At 38.2% G+C, this 23,168-nt stretch overlaps 1 long non-coding RNA gene across 1 annotated transcript; it reads right to left on the minus strand.

Moving 5' to 3' along the window:
* Positions 1-319: 319 nt before the first annotated feature.
* Positions 320-16,796, minus strand: LOC128141735 (uncharacterized). Its single transcript, XR_008235160.1, has 3 exons — positions 16,210-16,796; positions 1,154-1,245; positions 320-540 (listed from the first exon to the last, which is right to left on the minus strand). It is a non-coding gene; the product is annotated as an uncharacterized LOC128141735 (long non-coding RNA).
* Positions 16,797-23,168: the final 6,372 nt, after the last annotated feature.

Here is a 23,168-nt window from a genome sequence, read left to right on the forward strand (position 1 = left end):
CAGTGTCTTCATTTTACTGAACAGAAAAGTACTAATAATTAATATAGAATAACTAATAGTCTGTGATTAACTTTCAGATCACCATCCATATGCCTTCTTCACAAGACTTTGCATTTTAACCATTGGGGCTTACGGGTGGTCATCAAAATCCATATTAACAGCCTACATTATAGCTAGAAGACCACCTGATTGCTCTGATTAAAACCATCTTAAACATCTCATCCCTCGCAAGTCTCATATCACACACAAGACCCAAAATCAAGTAAATGATATCACAGTCAAGTTTTTAAAGTTCTTATTTATTTCTAAATAACATTATTTCTCCATCTATGCCAAGACTGTGTTTGTTAGGATGAACCCCTGGTCTGATGGATCAAGCCAGTCTCACACACCCGTTCCTAAGATCCCAGGTAACATCCACTTCCTCCTCCAAGCTGTTGTCACTTACAGAAGTTGTTCTGATTACATAATGAAGAATCTCTTTGAACTTACTGTTTTCTGTTGGACTTCCAGAAAGCTGTACTCTTGCCAAAAGCCCAGCTGTAACATAGTGAGGAGAGCATGTACATAAACACATATGTAAAAATGGCAGGAAGATTAAGCTATTTCACACTATTACTATTCGAATTCTTCTACATCATATTGTTGAACTGAAAAAAAAGAACTTAAAAATACATTAGTCTGCTCAGAAAGTGACAGAAAGTGCCATCCAAAGTGTAGTAATACAATATTTTTCCAATTACACAGCTCATAGATGGGAACTGAGGAAGAAATGAATTCATCGGTGTAAAGGAAGAAAGGGGTCTTTGTGATCTTCTAATCTGATACAAATAGCCAAGATCATGCACAAACTGAACAAAAGGGAGAATCACACCTGGAGTCAGAATTACCTCAAGAAGTGTTATTTAATTTATTACAACTTTATTTTTACTCTGCTAAAAAAGTCATACCAAGCTTTCTCATTGGTATCAAAAGTGTTAAATGCATTGACATTTCGACACAGATTCCACCTTCCTGAAAGGCTGAATCCTGTGAAGCCACAAAACACAGAAACAGTTTCTGTTTACCTATTCATGGGAGTTATAACCACCTAATAAAGTTAATTGGCTAAAATATTGCTTTTATAGAGGGAAGAGGATAGTTGCCTACCTACCTTAAAGAGGAAGCCAGTCTTTGGTGGCCTGTGGCCATACCAGAGCATCCTGTCCAGTGACCCAGTCAGCCTCTCTCTATGCAGGGGTAGCCCTTAATAAGTGGACGCAATATTTTATGGCAGGTGTAATATAGTGGACTAAACACAGCATTAAAAAACCAGCCTTTCTGATCCCAGGAAGACCTCACATAATCACTCACATATATGTCTCTTTCCTCTAATAAAGTATCTACATCCCAAAACATAACACCTTCCTTACAAACATATTTTATTGATTTGTTGATGTTTGTAATATTAGTGGAAGACGAAAAGTTCTTCAGATGTCCTCTTCTGTGAAATTGTTACTCATTCCTGACTCAGGTGGAAATTGTATTGTCTTCCAGGACAATTTTTACTGAGTAAGAATCTCAGCTTTTATTGTTAAATTCAAATATTCATGCAAAGTGACGGCTTAGCTTACTTACCTCTTGAAAACTCTATAAGTGACAGATGGTGGTACTTTTCAGTACTATCATGACATTTCTAACAGGTAGATATAGAAATACCAGGGCAGCAAGGAGAAAAAAAAAACATATTTCAAATGAGAGCAGAGACAGGCAGAACTAGTGTCCCCACAATCTAGACTGCTAGGAAAAAATAGTTTGTTTAAATAAAATATTGGTAACCATTTTAATAAATGGGCTGCTACTACTGAGAAATAAGGTTAATGTTTTCTATAGAGTTCTTGCTCAAATAATTGAGTGAGGTTCCTGAATGGTCCAGCTGTACAATTAGAAAGAAATCCAGAAAGAAAACATTGAACAGATTCAGAGCACTGCAACTGTCTCTGCTGCTTTAGCTTTAACTTGGTGGCCAGAACAGAGTTGTTATCTGTATAAAAGTGCTATTGTTTTTCTTCGCTAATCCTCCTTGTAGCTATGACAATAAATCTTTCGGAGTTTTTTTGAGACAGACTGGAGCAGTCTTGATCACAGTTGATCATAAGCAAATAAAGGTAGAGGCTGTCTTTAAAAAAGGTCTGTAAAAGTAATTTTTTAAACTATGATGATAGTTGGTGCATTCTTAAATGAGGTATTTTGTTGTATGTAGTATGTTCCACGTATTTTGGTCATGTTCAGAATAAATGTTTTTGGTAGGTTTGCTCTTTATGAAGTTAAAAGTTTCAGCAGTCTTTACAGTATTGTGCTTTTGCCTATTCACTGAAATTGGTTTTAATTAGAGCTCAGCATGAGCTCCAGGTCTTGGAAATTCCTGTCTGCTGCTGGGAGAGAAAACTACATTCACATGTAATCTGCAGTGGGTCAAATATCTCATAAAATCTGTGAAATTGTTTTTGGATGCTGGAGTGTGTCATACAAAATAGCTGAGCTTAGGTAGTGTCTTCTCTAAAATGTCTACCAGCCAAAAGATAAACCTGCTAGACAACTCTGTAGGGTGGGGACTTTTTGTGAATAATTAGCCTTGAGCAATGAAACTCCAGAGCCACACCTGGGCTGAATCTTTGATCTGTCTTTATACAGCTAGAACCGCGTTATAGAGTTTATGCGTTATCCTGATGTTGCAGGCGATAAAATCTTTACTCTTGCATACGTACTGCAACAAATATATATGTGTGTGTATGTATACATGTATATATATCTCTCATGTGTGTATATATATATATGGTAAAAATAGATATTGTTAAGTCTCACCATTCAATTATGTTTCTCCATTGTTCATTCTGGTGTGGTTTAATCACTTTTAGGATTTGTTATTTTTTCTTTCTTTCACGTTAAAGATGAAACCCAATGACACATTCTTTCTTGATGGCATCAGAACAATGTGTACAACAATCAGTGTGCTGACGGAGCAGAATCTTTACCTGACCTATTTAGTAGGTACAGTTGTTAAAGACTTTAAAATGAAATAAATTAATTGTTTACAACGTGTATGTTTATTTATTTTTTTACACATAATACCTTTCTTTTTTTTTGACAAGTCTCATTAAATAAGAGAAAGGGTCAAATAGTCTCATGTGTCTCATCTAGCTGCATATGGTCTTTGCTGGACAGTCTACAAGAAGTGTGAACTGAATGATAATCAGTTTGTCCTCCATTTTAATCCTTGATGCATTTCCAGCTCTACCTGTGGCCTTGGGCAAATCCCTGAACTTCTCTGTCTATCTTATACATGCAATAAGAATTATAATAATATAGAATTAATTGGTTATTTGTTTGCCATTTTGAAGATTGTTAGCTACATGCTTCTACTGTTTATACCAATGTAATATCCCAAGTGAATGAATTTGTAACTGTAATTTAGAAAAATTCACAGTTTCTACCTTTATACTTAATGTTGTAGAGCTCTTCTATCATTAAGTTCTGCAAATATACATGGGAAATGCCCATGTTGTTATGAAAATTGTCAAGAATAGAAGACTTTGCTTCTTTCACCCTATGTAGCAATGATTGCTTCTGATTTAAAAAAAAAAAAATGTATGCCAACTATGTATTAGAGCTCTAGGACGATTAGAAAAATTATTCTCATACAAAATTATTAGAAACTTGGTCTCCTCACCAACTGAACTGAGAAGCTTACTAGACCATTGTGTATTCAGTTATTAAAATAGGCCCAACACATTGTTGTGAGTGCTAACTTTTTGCTATCTGTAGTTCTTCAATAACATCAACATGTATCTGTATGACTGGGCTGTTGAACTTGCTTCAGTCACACTCTTCACACAAATATTCAGATTTACTGAACTGATGCTGTTGATACCACTAAGAAGTAACCATCTGACTAGTGGATAAATCACCAGGCAAGTATCTGTGGATTGTAATTCTCTCATATCTTTTAGAGTGTTGAAGAAGTCAGGCTAACTTGCACACCCAAAAAGAAATTCAAGATGGGGGCACTTTAATTTAATTTTGCTTTAAATATTGACATATTCAAAAAGCAACACTTTTTACACTTTCTGACTTTTTTTTAATTAAACTACTTTAAAAATAAAATGTTGATGAGCTAGATTAATTTAGAATAATAAATATCCATTCTATATTATGCAGGAGTTTCAGTGAAATAAGTGCTTTATAGGCAGGTAGAAACAGCCTTTTAGCAACACTTCCTCAGCATTTTGTGATGACCATATTATAACATATCTGATAAAAATACACTAATATTTTTTCCTTACAAACAAAAATGAAGTGGCATATACTCCTGTTTCCAGATATAACTCATGAATATGCATGTATTTCTCTTCACTTAAGCTTTTACGCAGCTGTATTGGAAACACGGAATGGTTTATTCTCTAATGTCAACTCTAGGGAGTTCCATACTAGGCTTGGACTAAATGTCTAAAAAGGTGTTAAAAAAATAATGCTGCTTTAACACATTAAGTTTCACCTTTTTTTAACAGGTCATTTTTAAATCAATTCAATTGTTTTGTCCATTTTTATTTAAAAAAAAACTCCAAAAGCACATTTCTAAGGACAAAAATGATGATTTTCTGATCCCATGGAATGCCAGGAGGCTCTGAATAGAAGACTTTCCTTAATTTCAAACTGCAAAAAAAAGCTGTGACTCCTTCTTCTTGCACCCTCTGCTCAGCAATGATGGCTCCAGCACGCAGAGTCCCAGGTGTGGGACTTGCCTGGGAGAAGTTGAGCCAGAGGGACATCCTGGATGGGGGGCACTCCTCACCTCCCTCCTGAAGAGAGAAGCCCACACAGCTTTTCAGCCCCAGCAGCACGATACTTGCAGCCTGTCATGACCCGGGCTTGTTTTTGTGCTCAGACTCACGACTGATTCTCTGAGAAAGTCCGATGAATCTCGCATCTGAGTGAGGTTTCAGTCAAAACCTCAAATAGCATTTGTTAGCAGTGTTTACAGTGCTGTGGTTTCAGCTTCAGGCTGAGAAAACAAATATTTAATGGGCAATAAAATTTTTAAGACTTGAATAGTAGGGGAATGTGGTTTTGCTTCGCTACATGCAGTCTCTCATGCTGAGATACCCAGTAACATGTTCAGTACGCGGTTTCTTTTTAAGACCCACGCAAAATGCTTTTGGTAAGCTAAAATCCACTTCAGTTAGCATTTTAGTTCAGGATTCATATATTCAAGCACTCTAAAACTTTTGCTAACAGGGTTGGTGGCAACGGAACTGCAGGACCGAGTGATTTGTCCAGCCCATAGCTCAGAGGTAGCTTGCTCCTCGAGTCTCCTCATTAGCCTTATTTCCAATCACACTGCACAGCTCTTTTTATAGTCTTCTGTTCCTGCTGTGCGTGCAGTGTGCTTCCCTATTTCTTGAGTATGGTTTTTAAAAGCTGTGACTCCAGCATGAACTTTTCACTTGCATGCTCAAAGAATCACTATTTATTTTTTGTTCTTTCTCCCTCATTTGCCCTGTTCTGCTAAACCCCAGCCTATAAAATTCTGCCCTAGTATGACACATGCTCCAGCGCAAACCCTGGACAAAACACAATTCCCGCTCAGTTACAGGTTTGAGAATGATGGTGCCCGTCAGCAAAAAAATCTTAGTGGGAAAAGATGAGAAACCTCTATAATCTATAAGGAACGAGATAACAGAAGGTGTAAGAATTTCTTCCCCCCTCAGATTTCTCACAGAGTCAGCAAGACTGGGCCAGCGTTTGGCTGCTGTAATTCACGGTTGGGCGCATTAACCACCATCCACTTTGGTTGGTGTTAACATGCCGGGCTGTGAACTGCCATGCTTGAGGAACTGGTTCACGTCCACTTCTGTGACCCGGCTGTGGGGAAGCAACCACGAGCAGAAAGGTGGGGCAGACATCCCCATTTCTATCCTTTTTAAAATGTCTCGGCATTTGTTTTAGTATGAGGTGCTTGCAATTGCAGAACTGGCAAAGAACTAGAGAGCATAACAGGACTGAGTTAATACAGGAGAATTCAGGCTTCAATGTAAACTTTACCTTTTACTCTAAATAAAACGGAACTCGTTAAACAAGTTAAGCTGTTACTTTGTCCCAGCTGGTTTGTCCATAAGAGTCTGAAATAAGATTCACTTTAGAAAGGCAAGATTGTACCTAATTTCTTGTGGCTAGCTAGGCCACGGTCCATGGCTCTTCTTTACATATTCTTTTTTCGCTTAATGCTGTGATCACCTCTTTAAAGAAGCAAGCAGAGCTGATTTCCAGGCTGTGCTGATGGTTGCAAGGATTCTTCACAAGAGGCTCACGGGTCACTTTTGTGGTGTTGAAAACAATTCACGCTTGCTAGGTGAAATATTTTAGGATTGTGCGATGTTTTATTGCCCTGTGTGGTTATCACCTTCAGACAGCAAATAGAGCACACTGGTCGCCTAAGTTAGTTAAGAAATGTTTTTTTATTTGTTTGAAAATATGTCTTTTACATATGGATTTTTTATACATATGTACAACATATATGCAACATACATGCAATACATATGAGAATAAATATAAAAATCACAAATATTATTATAAGTAAGAGGTTTCCTGCACTGGTAATCACATGTCCATTTAAAAAAAATCTGCTTTGATTAGTGAGCAAGAATGATTTATTCCAGAAGTATTTCTAAGCACTTTTTTTCATGAACAGGAATCATTTCTTCTGGAAGTATTTCTATGTAGTCAGGTAAACAATAGGTCTTTGCTGTTAATACTGTTTTACTGGGCTATTTAGGACTGATAATGTAAGTAGAATACACACTAACACCCCTCCTACACCATTCCTCCGGGTAGACTCAATCTCCGTGTTTTCGCTAGGGAAGCATACAGATCCATGGCCAGCTGCTGGCAATGCTGGCCTTGTCCTAGCCCACCTGAGGTGCCAGAGCAGGACTCAGGGTGCATTAGCTGCTCTGTCATCTAAGTTGTTGCTTAGTCCTTGGAGAACTACAGCTCTACAGAGCCAGACACTCTGGAGTGAGAGCTAGGAAAAAACAGAACACTCAGCAAAACAAATGGAGGTGGCAGGGTTCTTCTCTTGTCAGTATGATACCAGCTTCCATAAAAATTAGAGTTCACAGAAATAATAAGCAAAGCATGCAGTTATTTTTGAAAGAATGAGTAATACAGATAACAAAAAGATCATATCCCTTCAGCCAGCAAATGAAAATTCGGTGTTTCTACAAATGCAAAAGTTATAATACTGTAACTTTTTAATGGCATTTTGGATTGTGTGTGTAGTTCACAAGTGTGGTTTTTTCCTCAATATATCTGATATGGAAGCCCATCAAATTCTCTGTGCTTTTCTTCCTCCAAAGCAAATGGAATGTGACTTAAATGTCCTGTCAGTAATAAAAACACACGACAAAATAATTTTTTCTCATTCTGTTGTTGAATAGGTATTGAATGTAAAAACAAGCTCACAGTTGCAGTCCTTTGTGTAGCCTTTTCACTGCTTCATACACTGGTTTATGGTATAGTTAATACTAATATTTGATCATTTAGGGTAGATATTTCTTCTTTGATGTATAATACCATTTCAAAACAATTTTTTTGTTCTATGAGAGATTAGTTGTCAATGTTTTTATACAAAAACTTGAAGATAATTAATTGAGCCTGCATTTAGTGCAGGAGATCTGTCAGTTTCTTTTATGTTTAATATTTGCTTCTTTCCAAGTATTGAAAAGATAAACATGTTTGTCAAAAATTGATTTTAGTGTTTGTCTGGTTACCACCCAACAGTATTTCAGTCCTTATCTGTTGTTTGATTACTCTTTGTCAGTCTTTAAGTACAGTTGTTTCTCAGCTGAGCCTCCTGGGACAGTTCTGAGGCTCAAGGTCCTCTCTCTTTTAATTCCAGTCATAATAATTAACAAAAGATTTTTCTCCAAGTGTGACAGCACATTCTCTACAAACTGAAGCCAAATATTGCTGATGGCACAAAAATGATAAAAAAGAAGCGTCTTGAGGTATGACTGATCTTAGAACAGAACAGAATAGAATAGAATAGAATAGAACAGAACAGTACAGAACAGAACAGAACATTTCAGTTGGGAGGGACCTACAATGATCATCTAGTCCAAATGTCCAGCCAGTTCAGGGCCAACCAAAAGTTAAAGCATGTTATTAGGGGCATTGTCCAAATGCCTCTTAAATGCTGACAGGGTTGGGCCATCAAGCACCTCTCTAGGAAGCCTATTCCAGTGTTTGGCCACCCTCTCAGTATAGAAATGCTTCCTAATGTCAAGTCTGAACCTCCCCTGATGCAGCTTCGAACATTATCTTAGGAGATATTAAACTGTTAATGTGTTGTATCATAGTTTTAATATTTCATTTAATTATGGTCAACAAAGATAGTTTATTTCCATCCCAAGAAATTACTCTTAGGAAAGAGTTAATTACATCTAAGATTTCAGTAACTTATTTTATATGAGAAATATTAGCTATTTTTGTCCTTACTTTTAGTATCATTAGTCAGCGTAATCCATAATGAATAATTTTGGGCCAATCAGGAGCACTGTCATTCACGCCTACGTTATAAGCATGACCATGTTGTATGTCATTTGCCATAGTAGTCTTTCAGACAGGAAATGCTTTGAAGAATAAAAAAGAAGATGTCTCCAGAACAATTTAACTCCCTTTGCAGTCCTCCAAAATATTTTGATTGACACTCAAATGCTAGAGTCCTTACTCAGTCAAAATGTCCTTCTGAATCAAGAACTCTAACTTAGGTAGGAATTTTTCCCTGTGGAAAGTGTGCAGAAAATAATTACAGTTATAAACACTTGTAATATGAAATATATAATTGCTACTTCTCACTTTACAGATGACTGTACAAGGAAAGATGTAGTAGAGACTAATGGAGTAGAGAATAACTACTTAATGGCACCTTCTGTGAACAACTGTAAGCACAGTGGGCCTTGTTTCCTAATCAACTGCATCTTTTAGATTTGCATAATACTGTTGATTTTTTTGAAACAGCTCTTGATAGCATTGATAGTAACGAAGTGAACTGAGAAACAAGCCTACTCACTATTCTTCAAAAATATTAATATGCATGATGAAACACATTGGATTGCATGCCAATTAAGTAGAGAGTAACTTGTCAAGACTATTTTTCTGGTGTTTTCTTGGACTGTGTTATTCAGTCAAAGCTAAGCAACAGGCAGTATCTTGTTTTGTCTTTTAAGTCTGTATGCCATAAGGTTCTGCACAATCTCTGAAGTTCTCCAGAGCTCGCTGATACATTTCTTCACAATTTACCGTATTTGCACCATATCAAACCACATCAAACCTGAAGAAGACAAGTTGTCCTTTTCATTGTTTATGTTTTCCTGGTGTGTTTATCACTTTCATGATAACCATTATCTCAAAGATTATAGAAAATACAACTCAGATCTGAAACACTCAGTTGTCCTTTGTGTGGTTAAATGAAATCCAGGAGGAATGATTTAGCAAACCAAATCTACCTCCAGCCAGTTTTGCCCACCCTTACTTATCTCTCTTTTTGCAAAAAGCCAAATGAAAACAATATTCTGTAAATGAATGTGAAACAGCAAATGTATTCCACCTTCAGAAAACTGTAAAGACTAAAAGCTTTCATACCAGTTTAGGCTTTCTTTTCCTTCTTTTTTTTTCCTGAGATATGCAGATGTGTTGTACTCCTAAACAAGGCTAACAGGTATTGAAAAGAGTAAGGAATGCTCTGATCCCTGTTAGTGGAATGCTATGAAAACCAAGCTGCAACATGCATGTTGATGTACAAATGCTAGTAGTGATTTATTAACATGATTTCCACATACTCAAGTACTCCATTCAACCCACACAAACACATGCAAACACAAAATACGTATTCAATTTTACTACTAGAATATTTGTATCTATGGGAATGAATTCTATTCAGTGTAACAACAGTAAGTTTTACTTTAACATTATTCAGCAATACATGTAGTTTTTAAATTTTAAAGGAGGAAGTAACTCCACCTGTGTGAATTATGTCAAAAATATACTGCTTCTGCATAAAAATACTTAGCTTCACAAATATGAGATGGAGAATGGCTAACTAAGCAACAAGTATGCAAAATAGGCTCTAAGTTTTTGAGGTTCACGAGCTGAATTGGATCCAAGGTTTTCAACTACTGCAGAAAACAACTATAGGAACAACAAAATTATTATTATGCTGATAACCCTGATATATAAACAGAAGCACTGTTTGTAAGACATACAACCCAACTTTCTGACCTCCTAATCTCTGGTAAGGCTTATTTCATGTGGGTCATTTGTAAGATGCCTGCAAGAGAGCTACAAGGTCAGTCAAAGGCCTGAGAAACTTGGCCTATGATAACAGTTTGAAAGAACTTGTATTGCTTAGTCCAAAGAAGAGGAGACCCAGAGGAGGCATCATAACTTGTTCAAAGCTGCTGCAGGAAGAAGAAAGTAGAAGAAGAGGGAGGTAATTTCAAGATAAGTGAAACTGTGGGAGGATCTGTGGGAGGATCTCTGTACAGAGGTGGTCTGAGACAAAACAGAGGAAGACCCTTTTCCATGCCATTTATGAACATCTCCCAGCCCCTCAACATGGGCAGTGTGCCTGCCTAGCTTTCTTTCCTTACCTTCACCCTCCTGGACCATCTCTCCCATCCCTCCCTAACTCCTGCAGAGGTAGAGCTCTCTGAGAGCACCACTGGCCCCCCTTGACACAGGAACAGCCTTCTAATGCTAGTCCCTTTCCCCTCCGCCTCACTCAGCCACCCTCACCCCCCAAATTAAGCATATATTTCCAAAAAGCCTTGAACAGGCTCTGTGTGAAGGCCCTCAAGGTTTTCATGACTGCCAAATAGCGAAGTTCTGTATTACTTATAGGATACCATAACTTGCAAGTCTGGTTTTGGGGAAGCCTAAAGCATTTGCGAAACATTAACTACTTGAGCACTCACAGTGGCTTTTTAAATACTGTTATATGATCCGTTTGGTTTTCAGAGGGAAAAACAGATCCTGGGAAGCGGTGTGTCTTGCCACACTTCTTCAGTTGCAGAAGTAATTGATGTCAGGGGAAAGAATAAAAGATGGGAACTCCTGGGCCTTGGGCTTCAGCCTCTAAACTCATAAAAGTAAATTCATCTCTCTAGAAAAAAGAAGCATTTTATTATTTGGTAGACTTATACTCGGTCCATACCTTTACATATCTGAAAACTGATCTGAAATGCATATAAAAAAGAGACTTACTTAAAGTACCCCTGTATTTGGACTGGTTAATTTCAATGTTAACTGTTTGTCTCATTTCTGCCTATAGTTAGATTGCCTGTTCATAATAAGTTATTTTCTCCCTACAGAAAAACAGGTTAATTCGTTATTTTGTGAACTCATCACTCATTTTTTAAAGGCTCAAAACCAGGCCCCACATTCCTCTATTATCAGATGCTTGTTAAACTGCAGCTCACCCACATGCTTTCTGAGGTCCATAAACTTAAAGTACCATTTCACCTATTTGTGATATCATTTTGTAAATTTTGGATTGTTTTAACTAACCAGGCATAGTTGCTGATTTATATAAAGTCTGAATGCATTTTGTTAGCTTCCTGAGAGATATATTGTGACCAGAAAACAAAAATGTAAGAAACACGGCTGGGGGTTTTGACTGATTTTTTGTTTGTTTGTTTGTGTGTTTAGTGGATGCAAGAATTAATATTACTCCACATTTTGAATAAAGCACATATTTCAATTATGACTGCAACTATCTGTACTTTAAACAAATTGCTGTACAAAATGAAATCTCCCCTGACAAAATTCTTTATTCTTCATTCTAATGTTTTTATTTATAGAGAAAGTGATTACTGCTTTTCTTGCAAAGGGAAAAGTAAAGAACTAAAAGAAAAGAAATATTTATATCCTGAATATAATAGACTGGAGATACCATTTCACCAAACCTTTGATACATTAGTTATTGCATACAGTGATGATATTGGGACAATGAAATCATGTTGTTGACATAATCCACTATACTGGAAAGTACCTTGCAGGGCTCTTTCGTCTTCTATTGGACATAGAAATTAGCCCTTCCCATAGTAAAATTATTATTATTGCATGTAATTGTGAAACCAAAAGGCCGTATTCCATGAGCTAACTCACATCCAAGCTTTTTTGCACAACTTTCAGATTCTTAACAGAAATCAGAAGTATTTATAAAAATGTACATAACTTTTGGATTTGAAGTTCTTCTGGATTGCCTTGTCATTTGTCTTTATTTGTATTTATTTCTCTTTCTATGAATTCTTGTATAAAATATAGTGACTTAGAAAAGTGCAATCAACAAAATTATCTGTTGGTGTTGGAGAAGACAAAAACATTGCCCTGTAACTACAAAATGTTTCTTCCTATTAGAAGATACTAAAATTAAAATTGTTATTATTCTACAGGTTTTACAGCTGATCAGATTCCTCTGCCATTTCCACCTTCATTCACATTCTTTTTCCTAAATTCACACATCAAAAAGAAAAAAACAATGCTGTTTTTGTTACACCTGAGGTGTAATACTGCCACAACAGAAGTTGCAGTCAGATGATAAAGGAAAGGGCAATATCTTAAAACTTATATTGCAACCTGTTTGTTTCAGATTCCGAAGGTGAAGTACTTGAGGGTGAGGCTGCATCCATGTATTTACGTCATCAAGGCTCTTCCCTTGCTGTTGAAAGTAACTCTTCAAAAACATGTCTCAGGTTCCTATCAAGGCAAAGCGGTTGATGCCTGATAGCATCCTCTCTTTCCATTCTGGATCCAGGCCAATTCCTATTGAAGTCACCGGAAAGAATCCCTCCGGCTTAAGCAAGAAGTTAAATTGGGCTTTCTTGGGTTTGTGGTATAGCCTTGGGCCAGACACAAACCCTCTGTCCCATAATTAATTTATCCACATGCTACCTTCCAATATTATAGCAAGCCAAGTTAATACTGCATTTGGAGTGTGTAGTTCTTTTATGTTGCATTTCAAGCAGTTCAAAGCAAAGTCTTATTTTAGGTAGCTATATCTAATTATGAAACTGAGATCATCGGATGTTTGAAGCAGGTAAAATCTGTAGGGTACACAAGGATATTACAGGGTTGTTGGGGATTTTTTTCTTCCTATAAGATAATTAACTTTCTGTTTACTATATTATCTGGAAAATGGACAGCATAAGATAGGGACTGGCTAACAAAGAATAATAATAATTTTCATGATATTTACATTTTTTCTCTTATGATAACTTTAAAGTTATGATATGCAGATGCCATAATATTGCATTACATGAAATTTTTTAAAAGTGAAAGTAAGGAAGGATGAATTCTACTTCTGATACAAAAAAAAATACCTTTCATAAGCTGAAAGCCTTTTCTTATGGCATACACTCAGTTTTGCAGGAAAGTTTCAGTTTCTGAGCAAATTTGTAGGAAAATTAAGTAATAAAATATATCCATGCTATTTTTTATTTCAGCTGAAACATGGTTTAAAGGACAGAGAAAGAATTGGGACAATACTTGCTTACAAGCCCAAGTTGAAGCTATATCCCACAAAAATCAGATCAATCATATAATCAGGCTTGCTGACCAAAAAGTATTTAATTGTTTTTACAGTGTGGACCAGGTCTGATAGGTTAGGAGGATGTGAGAAAATTAGTAAAGGAAACATTTAACCTTTGTTCCCAAACACCCAAGGTAAGTATCATAACCAATCCCTAAAATTTAGTTAATGTGGGGAATTATGTGAGGTGCATCTGACTAAATGAATGTTTACTACACCGATACAAACATCTGAGCTTAGGCTTTTTCATAGTCAGCAGAGATCTGGCCCATAGTTGATGGATATGTCTCATCCTAAACCAGGTGCCTACATTTGGTCAGATTAATTTTGCTCTCTGCAGCATTGATTGTATTTACTCTACTTCCACTGACTACAGATGGTGACTAGGTGACCCTAGGTTGCCTGTGTGACTAGCTCAGACGTAGACATCTACATCACAGACACCAAAAAGTTAGATAAGTTAAAATTGGTCCTTGTGATACTGTGAACATAGTTTTTGCAAGATTCACTCATATGTTAAACAGACCTAATAGAAGAGCCTGAGGAAGGCACATTCAAAACAGCCAACTGATTAGGTTACTTTCTTGGAACAGGAAAGACCTTGGGACAAATCTTTGTTCTTAATTATTCAAAGCAAGAATTGAAATCACTATATTTTACTTCCTATCAAGTCTACTAACTACGGGGCTACCATAGTTACTATTCTGATGTGAACGGCATTTCCAACTGTAGAAGATTCCCTTTTCATTCAGTGCAGTACAGGACTCATTTGAAAATCTCCAATAGTTCAAAGGGATGGAAAAAGTATCTTTTGCTCATTTCAGTTCCACACCTATTTTTGCTACAGTCTGTGCCTCCAAGACACATTTGAACACCTAACCCTTTTGATCCATCTGGTGGAATATATACACAGAGCGGGAGTAATTTAAAAGCGGAGTTGATTTACTTTAATTTACACATTCATATAGCTTTTTGTACCTGCTTAACATGGCACACCCTTACCCAGTCCCTTGGCACACCAATTGAACCAGCCTTAGATTGCCTCAGAATTTCTTAGCCTTAGACTATGAAGGCTAAATTCAGAGATGATCTATCAGATGAACAGGGAATCCAGTGTGGATCTAAGGTGGTTTACATACCTGGCAAATTAGATAAACTTAGATTACCACTAGAGCTATTTCATCTCACAACTACAGTTACTTTAAATTTACATAAAACGCAATTCCTGAAGGTGGCAGCATCATGAGCAAATCAATATACAGCCTTCAATGCATGCAGAAACCCAGAACATGACCATGCAATTCTAAGTGTTAATTTAACAATAGTGCCACATATGGCCTTTTAACATGTGTAACTGAGCATAAGTTCTGTGCTAGCAGTTGGTTTGAGGTTTGCACTCAGTATTTCCCATGTTTTTGTCTTGAGCTGTAAAATTTAAAAAGAACATCCTTTCCCTTAGATGCCTTTTAGCATTTCATAGTACCAGTCTTCATGAATTATTATAAGCATTACATACCAGAAATGGTGAATTTTGAACATTTTTGGCCTGATTCTTTGCTTCACAAAGGTCATTTTACATAACACAGGCACTGTAAAAGGACTCACGTCATAGATGGATTGTCTTCTCTGTCCATTTTAAAGCCCTCTTCATAATGTGAAGTGAACAATGTAGGGAGACCCCATTTGCCTACAAGTATTTTTTACTTTTTTTTACTTTATTCTTCGTAGTTACTAGCTATGTCTGCGTAGGCTGGCTGGTGACAGAAAAAGGAGGGGACAAGGGTTTCACCCACCATTGTCCTTATGTATACAGAGGCATGAATCACCCATTTTTACATAAGCAAATTTTTTTAAAACTGCCTTCGGTAACAAACACTTGAGATCATACTGGAAACAGGGGAGGAAAAGTTCCATTAAGCTTAAAGATTATGGGATAAACCTTTTATTTAACTAGACACAAATCAGAAAAAGCAGAGAAGAGGTACAGGTCACTCTTGCAAAGTCCCTGGGACAGCCAGAGGGAATCTCGCTCTGCCCCCAGAGGAACACAAGCTTTACTCCGTCCCCATCTCCTCAGAAAAAAACAGGCTTTTCAGAGAGGGCGAGTCCAGCCTTTCACACTTGGGTAAGCAGCGTGAACCACCCCGTGCAAGGTGGCATAGCTATGGGAAGGTAAAGCAATATGTGGGCACGTTCCCCGGTGCTTCCTCCTGGAAGAAAGAATTTGCATCATTCCTTAATAATGGCTACACCTAAATGTTGCAAACTAGCCCTTAGTTCTTCCTAGCCATTTTCTGGTATGCAGAGCACATTTTCCAGTCCAACTCTCTGCCCACTGTAGTGCAGGCCTCTGGTTGTCAGGTTCCCGGAGCAGAAACCTCCAGACCAATGTTTTGCGTTTTGGTCTCATTCAGCTGGTGAGAGTGGCCCGGCTTCCCTGCACCTCTCCAGCAGTGCTGCTCTCTCAGAGGCACCCAGGAGCTAGCCAGCTCCGTAAAGCACATACTATTTAATTAGATAAAGCATTTAGGAGAAAACATGCCTTAAAAATGTTGAAATAGCATGAATAATACTTAGCTTACCTGCTTGTCACATTTTTTTTCCACATCGAAATCCTTTAGAAGGTTTGCCTCTGTCTTGCTCAGTGTTACATCTGTAAGTGATGAGATGGGTAAAATGCCTTTTCTCTCATGTCAGAACTGAGATTCTCCGCATTTTCAGATCCTCCGTCTTCTAACGCTTCCCAAACCTGACCAAACTAGTCTAAACTAATCCCACAGGGCAATACTTCAAAAGGCTTTTTTTCTGCTTAATTTTGGTATTGCAATTTACTCACATTATTTTTCATTCCTACAGCAAGCATTCCCTGTGTTAACAGATAAGCCAGGAAGACTTTAACTAACAGCTCTGTAAAAATGTGTATATAACCTCAGTAAAGTCAGGATAGTTGCTACTGAATATTCTGTGCTCCTATAACATCTGCAATATTAGCACAGGTGAAATGACACCGGTGCTGACAGCCTGTTATTTGTGTTGGGGAGTTCCTGATGCAGCTCCTTTAGAATTTCACTCCAAAAATCTTTTTATCAGTTCTCTCTGGCAAAAATGCAGCTGCCAGAGATCCACTGCATTGCCTCTGGCCCCAGCTCTGCCAAGGCAGAATTAGCTCATCTCTGGTGCGGTTGCACGATCGTCAGTATTATAGCTGTGGTTTTGTTTTCACCTGGGCCACTTTGCCCTCCAGACCTGCTTGTAGACTGAGACGGGAAGACAACACGTCGGAGTGTATCGCAAAGGAAACTGGAATAGCTGAGTGGTATTACCTCAGCTAATGGCAAGTGTTACTGACCCGCCACTCTGAATAATCAGCAGAATAAAAAATAATTATTACAAGGAGAAAAAAATATATATAACAATGGGCAGAAGTTAAACTGAGCGGAAATGAGACCTGTGACTTCCTTGGTTTTTTGAAATAAACTTAGACCTGTAGAAGAGCCCCGAGTGTAACAGGGTATATAAAACAGGACTCTGCCTAGACATGGCAGGGTCAGTCGCTAGAACGCAGTCCTTCCTGTCCACCATTCTTGCAATGGCAGTTTGTCTGTCTCCTGCCTCTGTATCCACTCATCTCTGGTGACTGTCACACAAAGAAGGGAGGAATCCCAGCTCTCTAGTCCTCCTTCCACTCCTTTTTCTTTAAGAAGCAATACTTTCAGAAATCTGTTTTCCTGATTTCTACCCTGAGCTTTCACCAAGGCTATGACTAGATAAGCCATAAATACTTTACAGACCATTCAGATCTAGCTGAATGATAAGAAAGGTTGTCTAATTAGCTGCTGCTTAAAAGCTTTTCCAATGATCAACTTAAATCCTTGTCTTTTTAAATTAATTTAAAGTTTTGCCTGTATTACGTGCCAGATGAAAGTATATCACATATTTTGATGAGTGGAAATGAATCTGGATTTGGGGAAAAAAAGTCAATGCAATTGCATAATGAGAGCTTTGGAGCGTTTCCAGGATTCACAGGTTAAAGATGTCCAAGGGTGTTTTATAAAAAGGTAAACAGAAACATACATGATCTCTTAGTCATAAGTAGAAAGTTTTACCATTACATCTGGTTACTGTGCCTCCAAAAAATATTCACAATATTTTTCTGACAACGTGAAAGTGGCTGGAATTCATCGCAGAGATTTTCTCCAGTTAAAATTATAAACAACAATGCCTGATGTGCAAAGATATTAGAAGTACAATGCAGCCTTCATATAAAAAAAATCTTTTTAATGCACATGCCTGTGTTTGATGATCTAATACTTATAAACAGATACTTTCAATTTGTAAATATTTCCTTTTATTAACCTAGAAGGACCCAGGTGCGCTGCATAGGTATTTGTGTGTTCTAAAGCACATTTGTGCTTCTGCTTTTACGGACTTTACTCAGACAAAGCCTCCAAATGAAGTGTTTCAGTTGTATCTGAATCTCTGGTTATTAAACAGATATCAGGCTTTCATGGGAACCAAGAGCTTCAGAAAATGGTTTTTAAATCAGGGTGACTTGGCTTGGGAGTTTACATTGGCTTCTGTCCGAGCAGAACGATCCAAAAGAGCAAATTACACCTCCACACCCAGTTAGAAAGTCTGCAGGTATTAAGTTGTTTGTTAAGTAGAGTCATTGCGTTAGTAATTTTAGCTGTGTTTGTTCTTTGTGGAAGGCAACAGGCTCTTCCAGATAGTTTCAAAACACAGCAGGGCAAAACTTGATCTTATTAAAACTAAGTTTCTACACGAACTGTTGTTTCTCACTTCACAGGTTTCCTCTGCTCTTCTCAGCCAAAATTATTGCTAATGTATCTTCTCTGTGAAATATTTTTTTACAAACATTTATTTCAGAACCTACACTAAAATCCTTTGCTTTAGGGAAAACAAGCAAAATCTCAATGTTCACAGCAGACTCCTTTGCCTCATGGGCCTGTCTTCTTATCCTTGTTATTTTATATTTCTCCCAATTGGAAGAAAAACTGTACCTCTCTCTTGCAGAAAAGTTCTGCTACCTTTATTTTTAATTTAAAGTAAAACATGCTTTCATAAGGTCAGTAAATCAGATAAATGCTTTGTAAGCTTCCTTAGACTTCTGAATTTCAGGATTACTTAAAGCTGTAGCTCAGTTCTGATCAATGAATGCCTTATTATAGAAGCCTGGTCAGAAATATTTATTTTTCTGAAAGGATTTGGCTTCAGGAAGCAAGGATAACCAAACGATTACAGTAACAATCTCATATTTCACTTGGCCCTTTGCTTTTGTACTAGGAAATTGCTCTTGGAACTCTGAAATGAGTGAAAAAGGTCTAAAGCTGTCACCTTTCCTCTGTAACAGCAATGAAACATCCCAGGTAGTTTCAGTGAAGTGCAAGACTTACTCCAATTCATGGAGGTGTAACTGAAGGTAGAGTTTAGTTCAAAGGATGATATACATGTAACCTACAAGCCCAGCTTGTTCCTCTGGCTCCATGGGACTGCTCTTATGAGGAGAAAAAGCAGGACTGCTTTTTGCAGAGGGAAACATTGCTTTAACTCTTACCGTGTTAAACCACAACACAACCCAGAGGAAGTCTGCTATGCAGGTGTCTACAGTCCCTAGCAAAGATAACCTTCCTAGCAGAGGACTCCAGTGCAATGCAGTGCACTCAGTCACCCATGTATCTTTAGGGTGTCTGCAGACTACTGGCATAACCTTATGAGAGATGTAGCTGTGGCAACCGGACATGCAGGAATTGCAGGCACAACTCTCTCAAACTTCCTTTGCCTTGCATACCACTGCGAAATTGCTGTGCAGGCTTCTCTCCCCCCACTGAGTTGCTCAGCTGTCCCTCAGGCTCAGTGACTACTGCTGACACTGGCTAGGGCGGTTTGAATTATGCCAGCTCTCAGAGTTGATTCATCCTTCTCATGCCCATGTCTCCAAGCATGCTCAAAATCAGCATATTTCAACTCACATATGGTTTCTAGGCCAAAAAAGGTTCAGCTGCTATTGCAGTGGATCGTATGGTTAATTTCCAAGTTTAAGAGGTATGAATGCCTCCTTGTTGGCTGAATTTGTAATCTGCAAAAGATAGGACAGATTTTCTTTTGCCTTCTCATGCCTCTGTGGAATTTCTTGTAAATTCAGCTGCAGCATAGACACTGGAGCTTGTTTTGCAAGCTATGCAGAAGTGGGCTGGTAACATATCTAAACAGAGTGTAAGCCTTGAGGCTTCTTTTCCAGCCAGCTGTCAAAGCTTTGAAACTATCATATGTTTAAGGCACCAAAAGGACTGTGGAGCATGAGCCTGATGGAATGTGAGGTATTCATTTATCTCTGGAAGTTTACATGTCCTGCTTGAAGAATTAGAGCTACAAAGTGACGAAGTAAAAGATGAAAGAAGCTGCAAAGGAGTAAGAGCCTCTGCAGTTACACAAACTGCTTGAAAGCTTGAGTTCACCAAGCAAAACTTTGGTCCTTCACTGAAAATACTTTCAGGGATCAACAATTGATCTTGTACCTGGCCCAACTGCACCCTGATGGTGCTCGACTCTAGTATGATTTATAATAACCACTCTAGAAAAGGACAGTATTTTCCATTTAATGGATAGTTTGAGCACTGAAGCCGAAACATGAGTAGATGCTTTACCCGATGTCGCAGAGGAAGGGTGACAGAAGAGGGAATGAGCTACACATACACCCTAACCACAGAATCATCCTTCTCTCTTTTTAGGAGTCAGCTTTAGCTTTGGGCTAAGCATCCACAAAGATCTGCAGATGACTGCGTGACCAATTTGCAGCTAATACTGTATGTAAACAGCGTGTATTGCAAACTACTTAGGAGTTAAGAGCAGTTTATTCAATTATATATTTGCTTTGAATTTAGCCAAAATGGCAATGTGATCCTGCAAGGTCATTGCAAAAGCTGCTAAAGAATTCACTTAAACATCCAAAAGACAAAGTTTAGATTTGGAGCTGCCATGCAGCTCACTTAAGCCATACAACATTGTTTCTGTAGTTGCACCATGTGGAATAACTTCTACAAGTGGAGAAATATCTGTACAGTGGATTTCTTCAGAGGGATGGAAAGCCAACTCACTGTAGGCCTCTAGCTGATGCTCTGACTTGCTAAATGTCGTCATCCTGTGCTCCCTCTGTAGTCACTGGGAGGAGATAAGTGTCTCCAGCAAGTAATTGAGATCTTGAACGCTCTGATTCATCTTCTACATGTGACTTCCTCTCCACTGACTGTGCTCCTATTTGATTTACCCAAGTTAGGTGCATAAAGTTAAAAGAACTAAAGATTCCTCAAGACTAGCCAGGGGAATTCCAGTGTATTCTTCCCTCTTTGTTTCCTTTTTTGTCCTGGAAAGCAAGTTACACAGAATTTGTACTTAAAATAAGTGTATTCCCTTCCGCATATGAGAAAGACATATATAGACTGGTCATGATATCCTTTTCTCATAGAAATAATAAGGGGGGGGGGGTATTATTATCCTCAACTGCACTAAGACTTTACCCCAAAGATTTTGGGAATGGTTTGGGACCACTCAGCTCCTTTCCTCTTTAGCCATAAATCTTATGCTCCTACAACTGGAGTTTCCAGCCTTACTGATGGACCCAGTTTAGGGGGTGGAAGGAGACAAAAAACCTCCTCCTCCTCCTCAGATATGCTTGCTGCCTTTCTGGGTACTTCCTTCCGGGAGAAGTAAGCTCTCTGAGGGATCACTCTTCCAGTGAATGATTGCGTGAGGAGGAAAGGAGAAGGGAGAGCAAAGCAGATTGTGGCCTGGTGTGCAGGGAAATTATGTCGGGTAGAAAGGAAATGGCACAGGAACGTTTGGATACAGGGTCTAAGGTCCCCTCATCAATCACTCTTACAGTGACAACCAGTTACTAGGAGTTTCTGAATGGCTGTTGCCCACCTTTCTCACTTCTCTCAAAGTCTGCTGTTGATAGTGTGTAATCAGCCATCTATGCATTTAAATCTAATTGCATAGTTCAGATGCAAAGAAAAGGAAAACAGGGAGCTCTTGATTAAAAGATGGAGACTGCTTTAGTAAACAGAGACTGAGGAAAGCGTCTTGCAGCTCACAATATCTTCTTCTAGGAGGAAAAGCAAGTTGTGGCTGTTGCTGGTGTTACCACTTGTGACTGGGAGCAGAGAGGTCCATAGCTATTTTCATGTGCCATAATTATGTACATGAGTGGTGGATTTTGACATTAGAGAACTCTTTAACTTCAGCAAACTAAGCCATAGCAAGACTCAGAATCTGGAACCTGTACGCTAGAGAAACACAAGCTGTAAATGCAGTGCCAATTTTTCAGGTGGAAGTATAATAAATATTAAACAAATAACCAGGGGAAGCGATGGAAACTCCAGCATGCAAAGGCTTTAAGTCAAGACCAGATATATTGCTGAATTATGTACTCTGTTTCTAATGCGTGGCAAGTAAAATTATTGTAATGGTCCCCTCTAGCCTTAAAACGTATGAACTGCTTCCACTGGTGTAGCAACGTAACACAGCGGGCAGAGGGGAGAAGGAGTTTATTATACCAGCTGCTGTTGCTGTTCTTAAAACCACACCCCAAAGGAAAGGTGCTTGAGAGGAAATTGGTGCAGTAGGTTAATGAAAGGCAACAGTGACCAACACAAAGACGATTCACCTATACTGCTCTCTGAACGCCTACCATTTGCACCAGCAGAGGCAGGAGAACCAGGAGAAGCATCTGGGAAATCACAACTGAGGGTGAAAACCAGGATTTAGGAATGTTCTTCCATTGGTGCTGGTGGTCCAACCCTTTTGTTTTGCTTGCTATGTCTGTGCAGAGACACTAACCAAGCACCACATTACTTGAAGGTGGTACCTTTCTTTTCCAGGAAAAAATATCAAGTGCAAGCTCAACTACCGCAGCCACCACAAATTACTTAATTTGCAGATTCCTCAAACTTTTCCAGATGGCCTTCTCCTATTCAAAAACTGGTTGAACCTGCACTGCTTACCTTTCTAAGGTAAAGAATCAAATCTGGAGTGATCCAGAAAAAGTGAAGTTTTTGATGACCTTTCCTCAAATCATTTCAACTTTATGGTAAAATCGGAATTCAAAATGTTATTTTTTTTCCCAGAAAATGAGAAGCTCCAAGATTGTACCAACAGGTATAAATATATCAGATAATATTTTCTAGCCATTTCTAGTGATCAACAGCAAAGAAGAGCAAAAATAGTGTCCGTAGTGGGAGCTGGTTTTCATAGGGGTTTTTTTGAAGGATTGGCTTTTTACTCATGACAAATCATGACTGAATTTTAACAGGATTCTTAGAAAAACATTTTCCTGCCCCTAATCTATGGGTTTGATGTAAGCTGAAAGAGCTAGGTTCACTGAAGAGAATGACAGCCTGCTTTTTGCTTTCTTAGCAATTTCCATACCAAGCTACCAGCTGTGACACTGTCTTTCTCAGCAGTTTCCTAAATCCAGTTGTACCAGTAGAGTCAGGTTGATTTATTACCCTTCTTTTAGTTTTTT

Source organism: Harpia harpyja, chromosome 5, assembly GCF_026419915.1.
Source record: "Harpia harpyja isolate bHarHar1 chromosome 5, bHarHar1 primary haplotype, whole genome shotgun sequence".
Classification (NCBI taxonomy): Eukaryota; Metazoa; Chordata; class Aves; order Accipitriformes; family Accipitridae; genus Harpia; species Harpia harpyja.